The 24,113-nt window shown below is 43.9% G+C and overlaps 2 pseudogenes; both read right to left on the bottom strand.

Moving 5' to 3' along the window:
- Nucleotides 1-22,881: 22,881 nt before the first annotated feature.
- On the bottom strand, nt 22,882-23,696 carry LOC123854944 (ragulator complex protein LAMTOR5-like; annotated as a pseudogene).
- LOC123854943 (large ribosomal subunit protein eL32-like) lies at nt 23,011-23,435 on the bottom strand (annotated as a pseudogene).
- Nucleotides 23,697-24,113: the final 417 nt, after the last annotated feature.

The raw sequence follows: 24,113 nt of genomic DNA, 5'->3' as shown, positions 1-24,113 counted from the left end.
GTCCTCCTTGCCTACCAGTAGCTCCTAGCCTCATGCCCATTCTCTCTCAGAGCTGGAGCCAGGCCTTCTAACTCCGTCCCCAGTTGTCCTCAGGCTTCAGTTGTTCACGGCTCTCAGGAATTCCCATGGAAACCCTTCGATTTCTTTCTCTGCTTTTTCTTACCATGAGCACTCACCCTGGCCAGAAAGAAAATATGCTTTTGTAAAGTGAGTCCCATGTCTTGTCACTGGGATCTAGCTACTTCCTGGATCCAGGCAACCCATGATGGGGCTAGCCAGAACAGCCAGGGAGTACTGTAGGCAAAGCCCGTGTCTGCAGAGATTGTAATCAGTAGTAGAGATGATATTCTTGAGGGCCTGGGAGAAGTGAGCAGATGTGGCTCCATGAAGAAAGGGCAAGTTGGGTTTTTTATGGCCATCTCCTCTCATCTAACTACCACCTCTCCCCCTGTCCTGCACTAACCTTCTCTGTGGTCCTTGGAGTTGGTAAGTGTTTGTGAGAAGTGTGTGACACAACTCCATTTCAGAGTCCCTAGTCCACCTTCCCAAGTGTTCTTTTCCTGGCTATTCAGGTGCCAAGCTTGAATCCCCCCCTCCCTGTTGTCAGAATCCCCGGTCTGCTCATCTCTGGCCTGGCCTTTGATAGTAAGTAGCCTCTCTCTTCTGTCTCTCAAATTCCCCATCCCCCCCATCCACTGCTGCCAAAAACTGTCTTTTCTAAAGCACAAGTCTATCAGTCCCCTCCTTGAAATCCTTCAGTAACTTTCCAGCACATAGAGGATTAAATCAAAATCCCCAAGTCTTTTTTTTTTTTTTTTAAAGATTTTTATTTATTTACTTGACAGAGAGAGAGAGAGATCACAAGTAGGCAGACAGGCAGGCAGAGGGAAAGGGAGAAGCAGGCTCCCCACTGAGCAGGGAGCCCGATGCTGGGCTCGATCCCAGGACCTTGGGATCATGACCTGAGCCGAAGGCAGATGCTTAACCATCTGAGCCACCCAGACGTCCCTAAAATCCCCAAGTCTTGTACCCAGGGACCTTCATGGTCTGATCTTTGATCCCCTGTCAGTCCCCTGCTTTTCAGCACTGCAGGCTCCAGACTTTACTTTCAGTTCTTTCCTGTTATTTAGAAGCCCTTACTCCTGAGATTTAATTATTCTCTAAACTTTCCAGTAGCATCCATCTCTCACTCTATAGTAAATAGCTGTAGAAGAATGTTTCTACCACTGGGCTACTGTAACTTAAGGGTAAATGCTATGTCTTGCCTTATTTAAAGGTACATGAAACTTGTAAGTGATTAAGGCTCTTTAAACACTTGTTGAATAAATCAATAGTTGAATATGGGAAGAGGAGTAATCATAGCTGGAAAGCAGATAACTGAATGAGATCCACTGAGAAACAGAAACTTGTCCTTTGCACATGGGTGTCTCTGTAGTATCAGTTACTAAAATTTAGGTGATTCTGTTGAGTATTGAGCACAGAACCAAAACTATCTCAATTACATGGAGCAAAATATTAATAAAGTTAGAGGCATAGGTTTGATGATATAGCACAGGTAACCTTATTCCAAAAAAAAAAGAGTTTCTACACCGAGTATGTATTAATGAAAACTAGAAAAAAAAAACCCCATGAACAGTTTTTTTAAATTAATAAGAAATAAAAGCAGGGCATTTGGGTGGCTCAGTTGGTTGATCATCTGACTTTCGATATCGGCTCTGGTCATGATCTCAGGGTTGTGAAATCAGCCCCGCTCAGCCGGGCGTCTGCTTCTCTTCCTCTCTCTCTCCTTCTCCCTAAATAAATAAATAAATCTTAAAAAATAACTAAATCTTAAAAATAAAAAAAGAAATAAAAGCTGTATTGCAGAGCAGAAGACCACTCAGACTACTTCTCTTGTCTAACTAGCTTAGAAAAAGAAAAAACAGAGAAAACCCTCAGCACATCCTGTCATCACTGCCCCCCCAAATAATTTAAAAACAGGTTGCACCAACTAGGGGTGAGTGGTATTTTCTTAAAAAAACATCACCATCATCAACATGACCTCATCTGGCAGCCTGATGACCACGGGCTGAATTATGGATGACCCCCAAATGAGTACTGGGTAGCCTTTTAGAAACAAAATGAGCAGGGGCGCCTGGATGGCTTCATCAGTTAAGTGTTTGCCTTCAGCTCAGATCATGATCCCAGGATCCTGGGATCAAGTCCCGAGCAGGGCTCCCTTCTCTGCAGGGAGTCTGCCTCTCCCTCTGCCTGCCACTCCCGCTGCTTGTGCTCTCTCTGTCAAATAAATAAATTAAATCTTAAAAAAAAAAAGGGGGGGGTCACCTGGGTGGCTCAGTCAGTTAAGCGGCTGCCTTCGGCTCAGGTCATGATCCCAGGGTCCTGGCATCGAGCCCCACATCGGGCTCCCTGCTCCGCGGGAAGCCTGCTTCTCCCTCTCCCACTCCCCCTGCTTGTGTTCCCTCTCTCACTGTGTCTCTCTCTGTCAAATAAGTAAAATATTTTTAAAAAGAAAATGAATTCTGAGGGAAAAAATAACAGGCAGCAATTTAAGAGTCCCGGATTCCAGCCACTGGCACATTCCTAACTTAGATTCCCCAGTGAGATTATGCTCCCATAACCCGAAATTAGAGATGGCAGAAGATATTTTCACAAACCGAGAGATCAGAGCTGGATTGGGGAAACTGAAATCCACACATATACCTATAGACCCAGGAAAACCATGGGGATAAGCACCTGGGCAAAGGTGACCATATAGTAACAAACACTAACTAGACTGAAAGTACCAGGAGGGTTGGACCTGGGTCCTCACCACTGCTGCATGTCCAGTGTGCCAAAAACAGTGCCTGAAACATCTACCAAATGATGACTGAATACATCATTTGTAGAGCAGTTTTTAGTGCTTGAGGTGCCCTCAGTGATTCGGGTAAGGAAGCGGGGGTGGGGGGGACAAGATAGTTTTATTTTGCGCATATAAACGTATTTCAATTCCAACCAGAAGTTCTAGACTGGTCTGAGGCCATACAAGACAGAAGTCTCTTCTACTTGGGCTGATGTGCCGGCCTCACAACTTAATCTTCTTTTACATCTGAATAGCATTCCACAACTTTGAAACCCCATTCAGCCACAATCATGACAGCTATCCAGTTATATACACAGGACACTGAAAATCCACACACCCGGGTTTCAGAGTAAGTAAACTGAAACTGTAACTGATTGACTCAATGGTGGAAATAGCCCTACCTGAATCAGACCCCAGGTCTTTTGAGTCTCAGGGCCAAGAGCATTCAGTGATCACATCACACCTCGCCTGAGCTCGAGAAAACCTACAGCTCCCTCCACCTCCCGTCTGCCATTCTCCAGCACCTGAGCAGAGAAGACACAGCAAGTATAGAAACTTGAACTCAGAAGCCAGGATCGGAGTAAGTTAGATGAGTCAGGGGACCATCTACAAGACATCTATCAGGACAGCCCTACTGGCCTTCTAGGCTTTTTCAGATCCTTTCAGAGATGGAGCTGGGTGGGGATGAGGGAGCTATTGGCAAGAGGCTTGTGCTTTTTCAGGGAGATTCTCCGGGCGACTCTGATTTAGCCCCCCTCCACAACCCCCCTCCTCTGCCATTGCTGTTAAAATCCTTAGCTTAGCTGCAGGAGGTTTTCTGGGACAATGGCCACGCTGTGGAGGTGTATACAGAGAAAACTCTCTCCTTACCTTGATAGTAGCTTAGGCTTCTCCAGTGCTTTAGAAAGTCTCACTGCTAGCCAAGTTGTGCTTTTCTCTTCTGTCTCACCAACTGCCCTATCGGCTTCCTCTTCCTCCTTGCATTTTGCATAACCGTCCCTACTCAGAACAAATTCCACTGCCCTCTGCCTTCTGCCAGAATAGTGACCCACCTTCCCAGACGATGTTGAGAAAGCGCTCACTCCCTAGTAGCCTTGATATTAGCAGCTTTAACACAGAGAGACTTAGCCGCTGGGAGAGTCTGCTCGCGGTAGACTGGGAGAAGCAAAGGAGGAAGCGTTATCTCCCACAGCTGGGAGCCGGTGCTGGAAAGTAGGCTCCTTGAAGGCAGCTGAAAATGTTAACTCCCTTAGGACAGGGTAGAAAAAGAAAAAGGAGGCCTGGGAGATGAGGTTGATAGGGAAATCAGGGACAATCACAAACCGAATACCCATGAGATCTTAAGCCTTGCTCTTATATCTTAATCTTATCTCTGTTGCAAAAAAGAGGAGAAAACCTGAATGCTATTTCTGGATCGTACCTGCCTGCTCACTCCACTGGATTTAGGGAAGATAACATTTTTTTGGCCTCTGTGTCATGTTCAACATCTTCAACCCTTCTTACAGGAGATTCTAACTAGATAATTACCTAGATGTAATAACTAAATGTATGGGAGGACATAGATATATTGGCATTTAGTTGGGGTACAGGAAAAATATTACCCCCACAAGAAAAAAAGAAACAAGTTATTGAAAATTATAGCTTCTTACTAGCTGTGTGTCCTTGGGCAAATCACACAACTACTCTGAGCTACTTTACATGATTGTTGTGAGTGTAAACAATAGGTGAGAATACTCAAGTAAATGTAAATTGTGGCCAAGTGTAAAAGCCACTGACTTTGCAGTCAGGCAGCTGGGGTAAGTCCTTCCCACCTCTCTGAGCCCTGGAATATCCGTGTAAAATATATATCTACTTCAGAGAATTCTTGTGAATGTCAGGGCAGGATTAGTGCATATAACACCCCTAATACAATATTATGACAAGAATGAGTTAAAAAGTGGTAGTTAAGGGGCACCTAGGAGGTGCAGTCGGTTAGATGTCCGGCTCTTGGTTTCAGCTCAGGTCTGATCTCAGGGTCAGATCAAGTCCCAAGTCAGCTCCCCACTCAGCGGGGAGTCTGCCTGAGTTTCTCTCTCCTTCTTCCCCTGCTCCTCCCCCCTGCGCACGTGTGCCCTCTCTCTCTCTCTCTCTCACTGAAATAAAACAAATAAATATTTTTTAAAAAGTGGTGGTTAATCATAATACCTCTTTCTTCTTGCTCAGTTTCTGGCCCATTTTCTAGGCTTTGAAAGGGAGAGCAGGCAGAGTTGTAGGAGTTCTATAGGATAATCTAGTAAGTGTCTTTGCTGGTTTCCATCAGCTGGGCCTCCCAATGCCTTATCATTGGCACAAATGACCAGACCTGTGGTGGTGGGATTTCAGTTGTGTGGCCCTCCCTCTCTCCCAGTTTCTCCCCGGCAGGGAGAAGAGACATTTCTCTTCCTCAGAGTGACTCCATGCTGGGATATACATTGAAGAGCCAGAACTGAGCAGTTGGGTGGTTCTGCTTTTATTCTTTTTTTTTTTTTTTAAGATTTTATTTATTTATTTGACAGAGAGATACAGTGAGAGAGGGAACACAAGCAGGGGGAGTGGGAGAGGGAGAAGCAGGCTCCCCGCCAAGCAAGGAGCCCAATGCGGGGCTGGATCCCAGGACCCTGGGATCATGACCTGAGCCAAAGGCAGATGCCCAACGACTGAGCCACCCAGGCGCCCCTGCTTTTATTCTTATTATAAAAGTGAAGACTTGTTCATTATTTAAAAATTTGAAAACTACAAAATGTATAAGGAAGACAGTACAAATCCCTTTACATTTTGCTGCCCAGAGAAAACCACTCTTGATCTTTTTTCCCAGGCATGCAGCAATCTGTATAACTGAGATCACCATGGAAAATATAGATTTGTACTTGTTTTCCCTTTGTCTTTATTTTAAGACATTTTAAATTATGAAATTAGAATAAGGGCAGGAAGGTACAATTTAACAAGTAACATAAAGGAACTACCACTTAAAAAAGAAACCAGGACATTGGCAAAGCTGTTTCACAGTATCCCTTCTGTCCCACAACCTCCTCCCCCCTGTTGTTACTTAGAGGTGATCACTATCATGGTTAGTGGTTCCTTGCTTTTCCTTATACTTTGTCGTCTTTTTTTTTTTAAGACTTTATTTTTAAGTAATCTCTGCACCCACCATGGCGCTCAAACTCACCTGCCGAGATCAAGAGTTACACGCCCCACCGACTGAGCCAGCCAGGCGCCCCCTACAGTTTATCATCTTAAGCAAGACAAATTTTCCCCAATTTGACCTTTATGGAAATAGAATCATACCACATTCTTTTGAGCTTTTCTTTATTCGTTTCATATTATCCTTGTAAAACTCATCATGTTGTTGTGTAGAGCAATAGGGGTTTTTAAATTTGTTTTTATTATCCTTGTAACATTCCATGTGTGAATATACCATAATTTGTCCACGATCTTGTTAATTGACATCTGAAGTGTTTGTAGTTTGAAGCTGTGGTTGAATATTCTTGACATGTCCCCGGGCACACATTTATACACATTTATACAAGTGTCTGGGGGGTGTTTGACTCTGATTTTTTCACCTCATACTATGTAATAAGCATTTACCCATGTAAACAAATATTTATGGAAAACATTACTTCGAAAGGGTTTGTCATATGCCAACATTCTAGTGCTTGGTTGTCAGACATTTAGATTGTTCCCAGTTTCCCTATGACATATAACACTGCGATAGATATGGGGACCTTAATGATTAATGAAACACTTAGCATAATTCTCTGTACAAGTACCTGCCCACCTCTTTCCTCACAAGTAATACCACAGATCTTAGCCTCTTTAGTGTGTCACTCATATATCAGTTAGGAAGAACTTTCGGAAAGGTTGGGCTGGAAACAGTCATTAAGAAATAGGTATTCACAGCAATAAAAAACCCACGGTATCCCAAACAGAGGGCATTCCCAGGAAGGAATTAGGAGGCACGAAGACTATGAAAGAAGAGAATGATAGGGTAGCTCCTGCTTGTTCAGAGCTGGCGACAAGCCAAGCATAGCACTGCATGCTTATTGGGGTCATTGCATTGTCCTCTCTGCTTAGGAGGTAATTTCTGTATTTTCCAGATGATGGAATAGAGGCTTGGAGAAGCTAAACAATGTATCCACAATTACATGGCTTATAGTGGAAAAGTATGGACCCAACCTCCGGTTCGAGATGGAAATCTAGGCTTACTCCTCGACAGTGCTACCTCTCTCTGTGATCATGGACAGGACTAGTGAGTCTATTCTGTTTTGCTGTCCTCCTAAGGGTAGTTGATAGTTCATTCAGGGCAGAACTCTTTCTACAGTTACAGGAATAGAAATTTAACATTCAAAAAGAAGAAAAAACTGCCCCAATTCCCTGTATCACCATGTAATCCTCAGTCCTTGCAGACCTCATGGAGGATTCTACTGGCCTCATGTAAAAAGAGAAGAGAAACTAGGTCTTTGTCAGTCATTGATGAACACCAGTAATTGTAATCCAGCCCTTTCTTTCTACTGTTCTTTTCATGCTTTTCTGAAGCCTTCCCAAATATAATGATCCCTCAAATATACCAAAACCCCTAAATAATGCATATCACCTACCATCTTTTCCTTGAGAGGAATTTGTGCTGATAGAATGCCAAGCAGCTAAAGAAAAGCCTCCATTGGTCACTAGCCTCTGGTGGTAGTCATCACGTTCAGATATGCGGCGTCTAAGAGTCTACGGTATTCCACAGCACCAGGAAGAAATCTGAATGCTGGTGTTCGATATCCAAGCCTTCTTGTGGAACATTCACAGGGAAAACACCATTTCTTTAAGTGAGCTCCATCCATAGCACTTTTCTGTGATGAAGAACCGTTAGGTATCTGCATTGTCTAATATAGCAGCCACTGCTACGTGAGGTTATTGGACGCTTGAAACGTGGCTAATGTACCAGATTAGAAAGCTCAGTTAAGGCTGTACAGATCCCATCTCTTTTTAAGTCTCAGAAAAATCTGATGAAAGATAAAGACCATCTCTCTGTGAAAATGTACATTTGATCATCATACAAACACAAAATCAGATCCAATTGCAAGGGTCCCTACTTAAGAATCCTGACAAAGGGCTGTATGTACTTTAAGTACTTCTCAAAGCGTGATTTCAAGAGAGTTGACTCCCAGGGACCACTATTCAGAAGAGCTTTGTGCTCCATCCCTCCCCCTTGGACTTTTGTCATGTTTAGAATCTGGAGACCCACCCACATGGTAAAAGAGTCAGCCACTGAGCCAGAGTCTGATTTTCCCAGGGGCCAAGAAGAATCTTTCTGCTGGTTATACTACCCACTCCTACCTTTACCCAGACCATTGCTCCCTGTGTACTAGGACTGGAGTTTCTTCACTGCTACACTTGGCTACATGTCTTTCCTGTTCACTGACATTAAAAGGACAGTCAGGGGTGCCTGGGTGGCTCAGTCGGTTAAGTGTCCCACTCTTGATTTCGGCTCAGGTCATGATCTCAGGGTTGTGAGATCAAGCCCCATGTCAGGCTCTGTGCTGGGCATGGAGTCTGCTTAAGATTCTCTTTCTCCTTCTCCCTCTTCCCCTCCCCGCCCTCAAAAAAAAAAAAAAAAAAAGAAGAGTTAGGCTTTCCTTGAGTTCCTTTTTACATGGGGGCTCCAGAATTCTACACTTTACTCAATATGGAACCTGCAATGTGAATGTCAAGACTTGAAACCTGAGTGACATTACCCTCCCTACATTGGTCACCAGCTCTGTGTTACTTACCAAAGTCTGGTGTTAGGCTTGACAAGGGTACAGGCTGGATTTAGAGAATGGATTCTGGAGGACTAGAGCTTTCTACTTTGGTTGAGCATCTGCAGGCTGCACAGGTTGGACCTCAGCATCCTAGAGAGCCAGCACCTCCTGAAGAAGTGTGCCAGGAAGGGAATTTTGGTTGCTATAAATCCTGTTATCAAATGGACAATTGCCTTCAGTAGAACCTGCTTCCCTGAGCTGGGCCCTGGAGGCGAACACCTGACTGGGGATCCCCTGGCCTTTATCTCTGTGTTGAAAGTATTTGTTTCAATAGTGGGAGAACAAGTCGGATTAGGGTAGGTCAGGATGAAGGAAAAGGTAAACATGGTATTAAGTTTCTTGTTGGTTCTTACTTTCTTGAGGCCCCTTAATAGGACAGAGAGGGTGAGAAAATGGGGAATAAAGAGTCAGGAGTTCCTCCTAAACCTCAGTGTCAGTGGTGGTTCAGGAGCTGGACATTATTGGACAAGAGATGCCTTATCTGGAATTGGGCCAAGATATAATCTGAGATGAGAATTCTACCTCCAGGCTTTCAAAAGATCTCCAGAGCTTTATATAGGTGATCCATGATAGCCTAGACAAGGAGTTTCTGGGGATGAAATCTGAGGAGAGTAAAGAGATATCTTTTGGTGGTCTCTAACCCCGTATACCACATTGGTCACCCTTATATAACTCAAATTTGCTTCCTTTTCTTTTTGTTCACAGACACTATCTTTGCTCAGGCTCTCAATTTTTCCTGCTTGAATTTCTGCCAACAACCCCTCAACTCTTCCCTCAACCTCCAATCCTACTCTCTCCAGTCTTTGCTTCACCCTGCAGTTAGAGTGATCTTTCATTGTATAGATCCAATCCCAATCGCTTCTCTGATGAAATGCTGCAGTGGAGCTCATTAGAGACAAGGTGAAAATTTTTTTGGCCTGCCATTAAGTACCTTTAAGAGCAGGTGTCTCTCTTCCCTCCATCCTAATCTTCTTCATGCAATAAATTCCAGAAATATTTGTTGGTTGCCTATTACATACCAGGCTTTGCTCAAGGCCCTGAAAACTGCAGTGAATAAAAGACAAAATTTCCTGCCTTTGTGGAACTTTCATTCTACTGGATGGGGGACAAACACATAAATAAAATGTGTGGTATATCAGATTGTGGTAAGTGCTATGAGGAAAAATAAGGAAAGAAGAAGATAGAGATTGTGGTGGGGATTGTTCCGATTTTAAATTGAGGGGGCAGGGAAGGTACATTTTGGCAAGGACTTGAAGGATGTGAGGGGGGAAAAAGCAAGATAATATTTGAGGAAAGACCATTCCAAGCAAAGGGAACAGGCAAGTGCAGAGGTACTAAGCTAGGAATCTCAAGGAAAGCAGTGTGACTAGTCAGAATGAGTAATTGGGGAGTAAGTAAGGAAGTTGAGTGTTTGTCTTTATTAGTGGGAGTTTGATTCCTACTTTGGGTGAAATGGGAAGCTACTGGAGGGTATGAATTTGAATGACATATTCTGAAGGGATCATTTGGGATACAGTGAGGGGAATAAACCATAACAGAGTTAAGGGCAGAAGCTAGGAGATCAGCTAGGAGGCTAGGCAAGAGACTAATGGCTTGGATCAGGGTAGTAGCAGTGAAGGTAGTAGATTCCACAATATCTATTAAAACATATATTTTAAAGATAGAGTCAAGTAATTCACTGATGGATCAGATGTGGAGATAAGAGACGAGTCAGGGCTGACTCAAGGATATGGTTGCCATTTTTCAAAAATGGGAAGAATTAGGTTTGGGGTGGAAATCAGGTATTTGATTTGAGATGTGTTAATTTCAAGATGCCTATTGGACATCCAAGTGGGAATGTCCCAAGGGGACACTGGAACATGTCCCCTTGGGACATCCAAGTAGGCAGGTAAATATACAGTCTGGAGTTCAAAGGAGAGGTCCAGCCTAGAGACATACATTTGAGGGTTGTCAAGATAGAGATAGTATGGGGGCGCCTGGGTGGCTCAGTTGTTAAGCGTCTGCCTTCGGCTCAGGTCATGATCCCAGGGTCCTGGGATCGAGCCCCACATTGGGCTCCCTGCTCAGCGGGAAGCCTGCTTCTCCCTCTTCCACCCCCCCTGCTTGTATTCCCTCTCTCGCTGTGTCTCTCTCTGTCAAATAAATAAATAAAATCTTTAAAAAAAAAAAAAAGATAGAGATAGTATGTAGAACCATGAGGCTGGATGAGAACATTCTGGAAGAGTGAGAAGATAGAGAAGAGGACAAAGGAAACCAGGAGAAGGAATCACTAGCAAGTTAAGAGGAAAACGAGGGGGCGCCTGGGTGACTCAGTTGGTTAAGCAACTGCCTTTGGCTCAGGTCATGATCCCAGGGTCCTGGAATTGAGTCCCACATCGGGCTCCCCCTGCTCTGCAGGGATCCTGCTTCTCCCTCTCCCTCTGCTGCTCCTCCTGCTTGTGCTCTCTCTCTGTCAAATACATAAAATCTTAAAAAAAAAAAAAAAAAAAAAGAGGAAAACGAGGGGGTATAGTGTCCTGGAAGCCAAGAGAAAAAAGTGTATCAAGGAGAAAGGAGTATTTAGTTGTGTTAAAAGCTTCAGAAAGGTTAAGAAAGATATTGACCATTGGATGTAGCAAGATCGATGTTATTAATGATCTTGACTAAAGGACATTCTGTGGAGTCATAGGCATGAAAATCTGTTGGGAGGAAAGGAATTGGAAGTAGGGAAGATAGCCAACTGTCAGTGTCTAAAGGGGATGAGAAATGGGATAGTAGACGGAAGTGAGGTCAAGAGACAGTTTTTTGTTTTAAGATGGGAGAAATAACAGCTTGTTTACTTATTGGTGGAAATGGTCCAGGACAGAGATGAGAATGGTTAGAGTGGTGGAATAAAGTGTACACGAGTGGAGAGTTGGCCCAAGTTAGGAGCACATATAGTTCGTCCTTATTAATAGGAGGGAAGGTGGACTGAATGAGCCTAGATGCAGGTAGGTGGGGAGATGATGTTCTGGGAGTTTGTGAACATTCTCTTTTTACTGTTTTTATTTTCTTGCTGAACTAGTTGAGAAGGTTGTCACCTGAGTCTGAGGATAGGAAAGAAGTTGTGGAAAGTTTAAAGAGAGAGGAGAAGATATGGAATGGCCATTAATGAGGATGGGTTAGTAAGTATACTCGGGTAATGTAAATGGGATTGATGAGTGGCATTGAAGACCTCTGCAAGGTATGTGGTCATAAACTTGAAGTGAGAGCAGTTGGCACAGGTGTGTGAATTTTCCAGCCATGTTCAGCTGTTGCACTTGTGCAGACATAGGTGGAGAGTTAGATTTAATTAAGGCTTGTGTTCTGTCAGAGAGTAGAATGAAGTGAGAGAGGAGAAAGGGAACCAAGGATGTATTCAGAAGAGTGATTATAATAAAAAGCCACAGAATCTAAGTAGGATAAGAGGTGAAACAAGGACATGAGGGGAATAACTGAGCTACGGAGGAGGACAGACTTTTTGAGGGGAGGAGGTTAAGGGTTTTAGAAATAAACATTTTGGAAGGATCATCTCTAAGGATGTTGAGATCGTGTTGGAGCTGGGTTACAAAGGGAGAGTGGCCATATGGCTGGAATGAGAGTAGCATCGTCTGGTTAACATCAGAGTCAAAGTTGGTCAGTGTTTTTTTGTTTTTGTTTTTGTTTTAAAGATTTTATTTCTTTTTTAGAGAGCGAGCGAGAGAGAAACAGCATGAGAGGGGAGAGGGTCAGAGGGAGAGGCAGGCTCCCCGCTGAGCCGGGAGCCCGATGTGGGACTCGATCCCAGGACCCTGGGATCATGACCTGAGCCGAAGGCAGACGCTTAACCATCTGAGCCACCCAGGCGCCCCTTTTGTTTTGTGTTTTTAAAGATTTTATTTATTTATTTGAGAGAGAGAGAATGAGAGACAGAGAGCAGGAGAGGGAGGAGGGTCAGAGGGAGAAGCAGACTCCCCGCTGAGCAGGGAGCCCGATGTGGGACTCGATCCCAGGACTCCAGGACCATGACCTGAGCCGAAGGCAGTCACTTAACCAACTGAGCCACCCAGGTGCCCCAAAGTTGGTCATTGTTAAGAAGGAGGGAAGCAGAATGGTCTGGAAGCAGAATGGGGAATATTAGAGAGTAATAGAGGACAGTGATTATTCCACTGTGGGATGTGGGAGAAAAACAGCCACCACCTGAGAGGGCTGTAGAGGAAGCAGCATCCTGAAAGGAGACCCCAGTTTCCTTTAGAGCAAAAAGGTGAAGAAAAAATTCAGAGACTTTGAAAAAAGAAGGATTTTGCTGATCCTGACAGTGAATTGCTAAGGATTTCAGGAGGTGGGGGATCTGGGAAATGGGGTCAGAGAACGGGAGGTACAGGGCCATTTTTGATGAAATGCAACTGATAATGAACAACCTAGGATCCTCGGCTCCTTGTGTGACTGGCATGAAGCTGGATAAAAGGAATCATGATAACAGATAATGATGGTCTCAAGGAGGACCATCATTGGTCTATTGACCTGGTCTATGGTCTCAAGGTGGCCAAACTGGATACTGTTGGGAGTCCGAGGTGCACTTGTTGATGCTTGGCAGTGATGATGTAGAGGCAGGGCAGGGGTGTTGTCTTATCCAGAGTACCTGAAACTCCAGAAAATTAGAAACTTCATCCTTGAGAGAACTAGTATTAACACTTCTGCAAATGATGCACAACATCTGGAGTCAGCTCAACTGAAGGAACTGGAGTTTTAACTAAGGAAGAAAGGAGGGTAATGGTGGTGCTTGCAGAACTGACTGGCAGGGAGTTCCTGGGTGCTGACCCAGATGACAAGGCCATTGTCGTGGCTCAGTGGTGCCGTTAGGTGCTATCTTTCTGTAGACCTTCAATCTGATGATTATTGTGTCATGGTCATAAGAAGGCTGCTGCATATCTAGGACTCACATTCTAAATTCCAGACAGAAAATGGGGAAAAGATGTAAAGGGTACTTGCAATCTCTGAAGTTCTTCTTAGTTCATGTGGGTTGCTCTGCTAAACGTTCCTTCCCTTCTCTATGATCTAGCTAACTTCTGTTCTCTTTCAAGATTCAACTCAGGTCAACATCACCTTCTCAGGGACACCGTTCCTTATCTCCATAGGCTGAGTTAGGTGCCCCTGGTCTGCGGGTTCATAGCCTGTGATAGATTGCAGTGCTGACCCCAGTTCTCCTGTCTCTGTACCCGTGCCCTGTGTCATATAACTCTGAGTCTAGTCTCAGCCATGCAACTTGCTTTGACCAGTGGGAGGTTTTTAAGCAGAAGCTTAAAAGTCACTTGTGTAGTTGGGCTTGTACTTCCTCTTGTGCCTGAGCCACAGCCATGAGAACATCCTGTTGGAGGACGAGAGACACATGAAGCAGAGATGAGCCATTTTTTTTTTTAAAGATTTTATTTATTTACTTGACACAGAGAGAGAGACAGCTAGAGAGGGAACACAAGCGGGGGAGTGGGAGGGGGAGAAACAGGCTCCTGGCTGAGCAGGGAGCCCAAGGCGGGGCTCAGAGCCAGGACCCTGGGATCATGACCTAAGCCGAAGGCAGACGCTTAATGACTGAGCCACCCAGGCACCCCGAGATGAGTCATTTTTATGAGACAATTCTAGATCAGCCAACAGCAGCCAGGCCCTTCAGGGTGCCCAACCAAGATCAACTGAACTGCCTAGGCAGCTACACCAGATGTATAAGAAATTAACAGTTACGGTCATATATCACTGAAATTATGTGGTTGGTTGTTACTCAGCATGGCAGTGGCATTGGATCATTGCTACAGAATCCCTCGGGCATAGCTCTGCCCCAAGCCTTAGCCCTGTCCCCCCAACCAATGTTGGGGAGCTCCTTTAGAACACGGTCACCTTTTATTGTATAACTAGCACCTAGCACAGTGCCTGGCACGTAGAAAGTGCTCAGTGAAACTTGTGAAAGGAATGAATGAATGAACCTTTGTTCAAGCTTTAAAAAGGAACTTGCTGCACAACAGGTGCAAAATTACCCATAACTAAATGTGATCAAGTGAACTCACCCACAGAAAACTTGACTCAACAAGGTATGTGAAACTACAATAAAAAATAAGCTCTAATACCAGATTAAAGTGCTTTTCTACCTCAGGTACAGTGGTCACACCTTAAACACTGGGCACTCAGTTTTATAGTTTATTACATTGTGTAGGCAGTTTAAAGATAATCTAAATCCCATAAATATACTTTTAAGAGTAGGGTGTAAGTGGATATGACTCAGTCCTACATATCCTTACATATCCATACCAAACCACTGTAATTACTGACATTTCTTAATAATGTCAAGAAACTTGCACTGCTTTAAAAAAAAACACTATTTGAATATTAACATAAAAAAGAGAATTTCAACTAGTGGTCTGCAGAGGAAAAGATATCTAGTAACCTAGTCACGTATGGGGGTGTGAAGGTAAGAATATCATTCTTTTATTTTAATTACAGTATAATTAATATACAGTGTTATATCAGTTTCAAGTGTACAATATAGTGATTCAACAATTCTATAGGTTACTCAGTGCTCATCACGGATAAGTGTACTCTTAATCCCCTTCACCTATTTCACCCATCCCCCCCCACCTCCCCTCTGGTAACCATTGGTTTGTTCTCTATGGTTAACAGTCTGGGTTTTTTTGTTTGTTCCCTTTTTTTTGTTTATTTGTTTGTTTCTTAAATTCCACATATGAGTGAGATCACATAGTATTTGTCTTTCTCTGACTTACTTATTTCACTTCACACTATACCCTCTAGATCCATCCATGTTGTTGCAAGTGGCAAGATTTCATTCTTTTTTATGGCTGAGTAATATTTCAGTGTGTGTGTGTGTGTGCGTATCTCACCTCTTCTTTATCCATTCATCTATTGATGGACACTAGGGTTGCTTCCATAATTTGGCTATTATAGACAATGCTGCAATAAACAAATTAGTGTCTTCATATTCTTTGGGTAAATACCCAGTGGTAGAATTACTGGATCACACGGTAGTCCTGTTTTTAATTTTTTGAGGAACCTCCATACTCTTCCACGTGGCTGCACCAGTTTGAATTTCCACCAACAGTCCTCGAGCGTTCATTTTCCTCCACATCCTCACCAACACTTGTTTCTTATATTTTTTATTGTAGCCAGAGAGTATCGTTTTTGTGAAAGGTCAGCAATCACCTGGCATGGCATGTTTTGGGGGCTTAGAAAGTAATTTTACCAAAGAAGATTCTGCAGAGAAATAGTAAGACTGGGAGTAACTAATATAATGTTAGATGTCAATTATATATACATTAAAAAAAAGATTTTATTTATTTATTTGACAGAGAGAGACACAGCGAGACAGGGAACACAAGCAGGGGGAGCGGGAGAGGGAGAAGCAGGCTTCCCCCACAGCAGGGAGCACAATGCGGGGCCTGATCCCAGGACCCTGGAATCATGAGCTGAGCCGAAGGCAGACACTTAATGACTGAGCCACCCAGGCGCCCCAATATGTACATTTTTTATAAAAGGCTGGGAGTGGCGGGGCAGAATTGATTCCAATTATGGAAGTCCTTGAATATAAGGTTAGGGACATTTTAACATTATCTTTTACTCAGAAGAGGATAAACAGCTCTTGAGCAAAGGAGTGATATAATGAAGGGTTGGGTCAATCTTAACTGCTAGATTCTAGCAGTATTGTGTGGATGGCTTTCACAGGAACATATTTAATAGTCATATTAAATTTATGCTTTATGCTGGCTGCAAATGACCAAGCAATTATTTTGAAGTCATAAGATATGCTGTCCTCCTGCAGATAGTTAGCCTGTTGTGTGTCAGGAGTCCATGAATTACTATTTTTCCCCCTTTGGCTATTGGGCTGTCTCATTTTCTTTTATTCTGCTTTTAATACACTCCCCTGTCTCTGCTTGTCAAGTTCTATAAAAAACTGTTACAGCCAGGGTAGAAGTCAGAAGTAATACCGACTGGGACTCCATGTAGCCAATACCAGAATCAATATTGGGATAAACTTTTCTTAAGCACCTTTTCCAAGGACACATCTCACCTGAGTTTTGGTAGTATTTACCTTTTTTTTTTAAGAATTTAAAAATTTTTTTTAAATTTTTTATTTTTTTAAAAGATCTTTTTTTTTTTTTTTTTTTTTTTTTTTTTTTTTTAAAGATCTTATTTATTTATTTGAGACAGAGAGAATGAGAGAGACAGAGAGCACATGAGAGGGGGGAGGGTCAGAGGGAGAAGCAGGCTCCCCGCCGAGCGGGGAGCCCGATGCGGGACTCGATCCCGGGACTCCAGGATCATGACCTGAGCCGAAGGCAGTCGCTTAACCGACTGAGCCACCCAGGCGCCCCTAAAAGATCTTATTTATTTATTAGAGAGAGCGAGAGCAGGAACACAAGCAGGGGGCGTGGGAGAGGGAGAAGCAGGCTTCCCGCTGAGCAGGGAGCCCAACGTAGGGCTCGATGCCAGGACTCCGGGATTATGACCTGAGCCGAAGGCAGGTACTTAACGACTGAGCCACCCAGGCACCCCAGTATTTACCTTTTGGGTGTAAGGGGGTCATTGTGTTCTTGAAAAATGTTTCCTAATCCACTGAGTTTATTTGCTACATGGGTGTCACTGTTTCTTTTTATTCAAGTGGAACTTAGAGTGAAGAAGGTAAATATCTTACCCAAAATTTCCTGTCATGTTAGTGATAGAAGCATGTCTTTTCATACTCCACTCCTTTATACCTGTTCTGTTTTTTAAGAATGTTCTTGTCTCCACCTTACTCCCAATTTCACCTTGCAAACTCCCATTCAGCTTTCTAAACCCTGTTCAGAAATGCCTTGTCTGTGCAACCTTTCCTTATCCCCATGCCCAATTCTGTCTCCTCTTACCCCCCACATCCCCCGATAGAAATGATCATTCTCTGGGTTGTACGAATGTCTGTAATTATGCATATTCCTTTACGTGTCTGTCTCCCCTGTTGGACTGTAGGAGCCTTGAGGTTCCTCCCTTTTGTGTCCCCAGCACCAGGCTGGGGTACACAGTAGGAGCTCCGTTAATGTTGTGAATGCAAAGAGAACCAAAAAGCAAAAAGGAAAATTCTAAACTCTCCTAACAATTTAAGCAGAAGATTAAGGGACAACACCCCAAACCATCTCCACTTAGATTCATGTTTTTCTTCTTTAAAATGTTTGGGAATGGAGGTTTCCCATTCCCTTCCTATAGCCATCAAGGAAATGTCAGTGCTGCCCCTCAGGGGTTCCCCCATGGACTCCTGCAGTTGTGTGCTGAACCCTTCCCATGACACCTTGACCCCTCCCAGGGGCCCCACCAGGTGTGGTTACTTTTTCTGCCTAGCTGAGTCTTCAGTGTGGATGCTCACTGTACTCACTTTGTCCTGGTTTTCTCACATTTTCTCCATCCAAGAACTTTGTTTTCTTCCTCTTGAGGAGCTCCGTCTTCCCCACCACATCCTCCTCCAGCCACCGCTTCCCAGGAGAGCAGGCAGGAGGAGGCATTGTCTGGGCTCCCTTGTGTGTTTTCTTTTACTTAATGTACATTCCTTCCAGTTTTTTCACATCTGTAGTCAGATAAGCATGAAGTGTAATCAGTAGTCAGGGAGGACTGAATGAACATGAGCACAATTTATTTAGGGGGTGAGAAGGATGTCTACACTGACAGGCTGGCTCTTTCAGCTTCTTCTAGCTTCCTACATTGGCTTAGATTTGAATCTGGCACATGGGTCTTGGGGAAGCCAAGTCACAAAGCTTCACACACAGCCCAGTTCTCAGGGTGCCAAAAGAACCAGGGAAGGAGCAGGCAAGTTTCAAGGGCTGACTGGGGGACCAGTTGGGAGAAGTTGAGGGTGGACAGTGGGGCAAAAGTGTGATGTTAACCCCTTTGAACTCCTCAAATGTGTAGCAAAGCACAGCCCAGGTAACCCCACTGCTCTTAGCTTTAGGGTCTTTTTCCAAGTACTTTCCCCGGTGACACAGTCAGGTCATTGCTCAACCATGCCCTCCCCCACCCCTGCATTTCACTGAGGGAACAGTTCAGGTTAGAGTCACCCCAGGTTAGAAATTTTTGGAAATAGAGAGTTTGGCCTAGGAGAAGAGAACGAAGCAGGGTTGACCAGTCACCTGTGGAGAGGAAGTAGCAAAGAGATAGAAAGCACGAATGGTGATTTTTGCTTGTATTTTTCTCTAGCAAATCTCCACAAGTAGAATATTTTAAGCTAGTATAGCGGCAGTTTTCCTAAACACATACTATAATCACATAAAAACAATTATGATATCATCTTTATGGAGTCTTGAAATTAACACACATTTCTTTTTTTTAAAAATGCAAATATCTTAGACCTGAAATGTTGACAGTGGTTGTAACAGTCAAGGTTGCCATAAAAAGCAGAAGGCACCCTAAGTTGCAATTTAGTAGGGAATTTCTTCTAAAGGGTCCACTTGTAGAAATGTAAACAGCATTAAGGGAATCAACAAGAGAATGTGAGGTACCCGGAGTCTGGCAAAAGCAGGAAGCCCTTAGCACCCACAGACCTGTGAAAGCTGAAGGTGTGGGAGAGGGGCCTCTGGACAGGAGCTGTTTCTGTGGCAGAAGCAGCCACTGCCTGAATTTAGGTGATGAGAAAGGAGGGAGTGGGAAAGAAACACCCATCCTCTGGTTTCCTACAGGTGCTTCCCATTGGCTGAACCCAGCTGGAAGCCAGAAGGCAAAGAAGCTCATTGGTGCTACCCTCAGGGATCAGCCTCCCAGGGCCCAGAGGAGGGCAGAGAAGGGCGGAGAATGGATCTGGGGGAAAGGGGACATGCAGGGAATGACCAAGCCAAGTCAGCGCCAGAATGAGGGTAAGGAGAGGGAGACTGAGCGAGGCAAGTGCAGGGTGGGATCCTGCCTTTATTACAATTTAGGTATTGTGTCATCCTGGGTTTTTTGCAATAATTTTGTTTTTTAAAAACTATTACATTAAAATATTATTTATCTTGATTACTGAATTTTTTAGCATCCCACCCCCCGCCCCCACTCCCTTAAATTTTGTACCACTGGCCTCACTCTAATCCTGGCCCTAAAGGGATTCTCTCTGGATAAGGAGATTGTGGGTGGTTATTTTCTCATTTGTGCTCAACCTGTATGCTCTAATTTTTTCAAGTGAGCATGTATTTCTTATATAATAAAAACAAATGCAAAATTTTCTTCTTTGAAAATAGGGATCCTGAGGTGCCTGGGTGGCTCAGTCGGTTAAGCAGTTACGTTAAGCAGCTCAGGTCCTGATTCTGGGGTACTGGGATTGAGCCCTGTATGGGGCTCTGTGCTCAGCAGGGAGTCTGCTCCCCCCTTTCCTTCTGCTCCTCCCACGTAGCTCATGATCTCTCTCTCTCTCAAATAAATAAAATCTTTAAAAAAATGAACTTAAAAAAAAGTGGGGACCCTTTATTTGTGCAACATGGAGCAGACTCATCAAGAAAATCAAATGTTTATTGAATGAATTAAAAAACTTGTGTATCAACTCTATTTCCAAATCCTACCTCTTCTCAAGTTCTAACTCAAATGCCACTTTCTCATGAAACATTTCCTTTTATCCCCAATCACATTGGCCTACAAAGGCCTACACAATGTGTGCATGGGCCACCCCTGTCCCTTCATGGCTCCCCCTTCCCTCCTGCCACCCACCCTCTCCCTCACTTGGTTCCTCTATATCAGCCCCCTCCTGGATATCACTCCTGGCATGTGGGGAGCAATTGATTAATATTTGGTGAATGAATGCATGAATGAATGAATGTAGCCTCTTCCTTTTTTTGTATCATCCTTGACATAATCTGTTTTGTTCTATATAGGTGTGTATTTATCTTACCTCCCCTATTCTTAAGCAACTCAGGCCATCATCCTACTCACTTTGATGTGACCCTTGGTGCCTGGCACATTGCTTGGAATGTAGTCAATGATAACTACCAAAAATAATAGTAGGAAGAGCCGTTTTTTGAGTTACTATTATGAGCCAAGCCCTGTGTTAAACATTTACAGGTATCCATCACCTCATTTATTTATCTAAATGACTGTGAGGATGCAACATCCATAGGAAGGCATGTGGTCATAAAAGGGACCTTCCGTTTTCAGTTGTGCTTTACAGCTAAGGAAGGTGAGGCGTAGAAAGGTTAAGTCACACGCTAGAGGTCACTTTGCTAATAAGTGGCATGACAGGAAAGTGCAGTCCCAAATTATACCAGATCAGTAGTTCTCAAAGTGTAGTCCAGGAGCCACTGGGATTCCCAAGGCCCTTCAAGGGGTCTGTATGCTGAAAACCATTCTTGTGTGCCTACAGTGATCTGCTCAAGGCTACATGCCATGTGCTATCAAACACCTTAAAGGCAGGAGCAGGGATAAGAATTCCGCTGTCATCTGCAGGCCAGACACTAAAGAGATTTTCAAAAATGTAAAGGAATGCCAATCTTTTCACTTCATTTTTTTTTCTTTTAAGATTCTATTTTAGGGGCGCCTGGGTGGCTCAGTTGGTTAAGCGACTGCCTTCGGCTCAGGTCATGATCCTGGAGTCCCGGGATCGAGTCCCGCATAGGGCTCCCTGCTCGGCGGGGAGTCTGCTTCTCCCTCTCCCGCTCCCCCCCCTCTTGTGCTCTCTCTCTCTCACTCTCTCTCTCAAATAAATAAATAAAATCTTTAAAAAAAAAAAGATTTTATTTTATTTATTTGAGAGAGAGCGTGAGAGATCACAAGAGGGAGAAGCAGACTCCATGCTGAGCAGGGAGCCCGATGCGGGACTCCATCCCGGGTCCCAGAATCATGACCTGAGCCAAAGGCAGTCGCTTAACCAACTGAGCCACCCAGGTGCCCTCACTTCATATTTTTATGTTTTGTAAAATATGGTGGTTTTTCATAAAACATGTTATTTATGTTAACATGTAATGTGTTTATTATTGTTATTTTAAAATAAATTAAGAAATACTTAAAAATTTTATTAGTGTTAATTTCTAATATGGTCAATATCAACAGATATGGCTCATACTTAAACAAAATCTCTTTGGGGTCCTCAGTGTCTTTAAGAGTATTATGGGGCCCAGGGGCCAAATCGCTTGAGAATTAGATGTATTAGGTAATATTTAAGTTTCTTGTCAGCTCTGAAATTTCAAGGTTCTCCGTTCATGAAGCAATTTAGGTCATACATAACTTTTGGAAGGCAGGGGCAGGGGCTCCAGGTCATGAGGCAGTCTCCGGGGCAGCTCAGAGAAGTGGGGCCATCTTGGGACTGGATTCTGTGTCTAGGTTCCGCTTTGTTTCACTGGTCTTGGGTACCTGGATTTATTCTGCTCTTAACTGTTCTATGGACTTCTGGAAACTCCTGTTCCTGTTTTGGACTCACCCATAACTCCCAGTTATGATTCACTTCTCCCAGACTCATTAGTTTACTCTGTCCCTCATCCTGTTTTTTATTTATTTTTATTTATTTTTATTTTTTTAAAGATTTTATTATTTATTTGGGGGGGTTGCAGAGGGAGAAGGAGAAAGAATCCCAAGCAGACTCGGCTCTCGCTGAGCCAGATGAGGCGCTCCATCCCACCACCCCGAGATCATGACCTGAGCTGAAACCAAGAGTCCGGCGCTTAACTGACTGGGCCACCCAGGCGCCTCTAGGTTAATTATTAAACTAGATTAAGTATTCATCTAGGGTAGGCCTACGTTCACATCAGGGCCTCCAAAGCTCTTGATCTTCACCTGAATGCCACACTTAAACCTTGTGGGGGTTTTCTAGGATTTCACCGTTCTCCTCTGAAGTGCAGACTGATTTATTTATTCAACAAATACTTACAGAGCGCCCCTCATGCAGCAGCGAGCGCTGGCGCTGCAGCCGTGGGCACAGACCAAAATCCCTGCCCTATGTCCCTCATCCTGTTTTATGCTTATATGATGTGTGTCAGTGTTTACCTTGATCCCCTTGATTAGACCCTGCTGCCAACTTTTATTTTATCCTCCAACCAGATTTATTAAACATACCAAAATTCTGTGTACAAAGTGACATGGACCTGCTGCTTCCAAAACATGATCCTTTCTTACTAATATTTTGATAAATCAGTCCATTGAGTGTCCGAAAGCAGCTTACTCTAAACTTAATAGAAACGTGGCCAATGCACACTAAAGAAATGGCGTCGCTACTGGAACTTTAATAGTTCTACAAGATAATTAACACTGAGCCCTTATGACAGGCTTCTGGAGAACTGGTACGAGTTATCAAGAAGTCATTTTGTACACTGTCCTTGTGATAACATCATGTTTCTGGATCATCATGTTTCCGTTATCTTTTTTTTTTTTGTAGTTTTATGGTTTTATTAACACAAATATGACATGCACACAAGCTGTCTATTCATTTTCTTTGCTGCTCAACCTGACATTGGCATTGGTGACTCTCATTGCCAGTTGGGCTGCTCTTTCCACAATGGCTTTGTGGTTTTCGGAGGAGACATTGTGAGCAATCTCCGCACAGTAAGATTTATTGCACATCAGCAGCACTTCAAGCTCCTTGACGTTGTGGACTAGGAACTTCTGGAAGCCACTGGGCAACATGTACTTTGCTTTCTTGTTGCTCCCATAACCAGTGTTGGGCATCAAGATCTGGACCTTGAATCTTCTGCGCACCCTACTGTCAGTGCCTCTGGATTTCCATCAGTTGTGCTTAATTTTGACATATTGGTCTGACTGGTGCCGGATGAACTTCTTGGTCCTCTTTTTAATGATCTTGGGCTTCACCAGAGGTCTGAGGGCAGCCATGATGCCCAGTAACAGATGGCTGCTACCTCCGCAGGCAGTGCTGAGGAAGAGAGGGGAACCATGTTCCCATTATCTGATTCTAGACACACCACAGGAATATCAGGTCTGAGGTTGGTATAGCTGCTTGCTGGGCTAGAACAGATATCACCCCAGCATGCTCATCTGACAGCATCCCCTGGCATCCCAGATTAAGTCCTTGTGAATCAGGGCCCAGGACTCTCAACAATGGCTGGATTCTTCATTGTGTCCTCCAAGTGCTGCTCTAAGGTCATCTCCATCCTCCCTGCTATCCATCCAGCTCCTGCCCTGATGCCAACTTTCTATACTTAGTCTTCCATAAATGAAGGTCTTACAATATCCAAACACTTCCTGGACAACGGATTAGCCCCAAATATCTTATTTCATGTTGCCCAAGGCATGTACAGGGTTAGAACAGATTTCATGATTTAAATTCTTTCTTGTTGCTTACCTCTGGGGAGGTGAAGAGGTGGAAGGAAAACTTACTCTTGTTTTTAAATTTTTTTAAAAAATTTATTTATTTGACAGAGAGAGAGCACAAGCAGGGGGAGCAGCAGAGGGAGAGGGAGAAGCAGACTCCCTGCTGAGCAGGGAACCCAATGCAGGGCTCGATCCCAGGATCCTGGGATCATGACCTGAGCCAAAGGCAGACGCTTAACCGACTAAGCCACCCAGGT

Source organism: Mirounga angustirostris, unplaced genomic scaffold, assembly GCF_029215605.1.
Source record: "Mirounga angustirostris isolate CCGP_5_RB_7025 unplaced genomic scaffold, mMirAng1.0.hap1 SCAF_16, whole genome shotgun sequence".
Taxonomy (NCBI): Eukaryota; Metazoa; Chordata; class Mammalia; order Carnivora; family Phocidae; genus Mirounga; species Mirounga angustirostris.
Note: the sequence above shows the minus strand (reverse complement) of the source record. Positions and strands in the feature narration are given on the sequence as shown.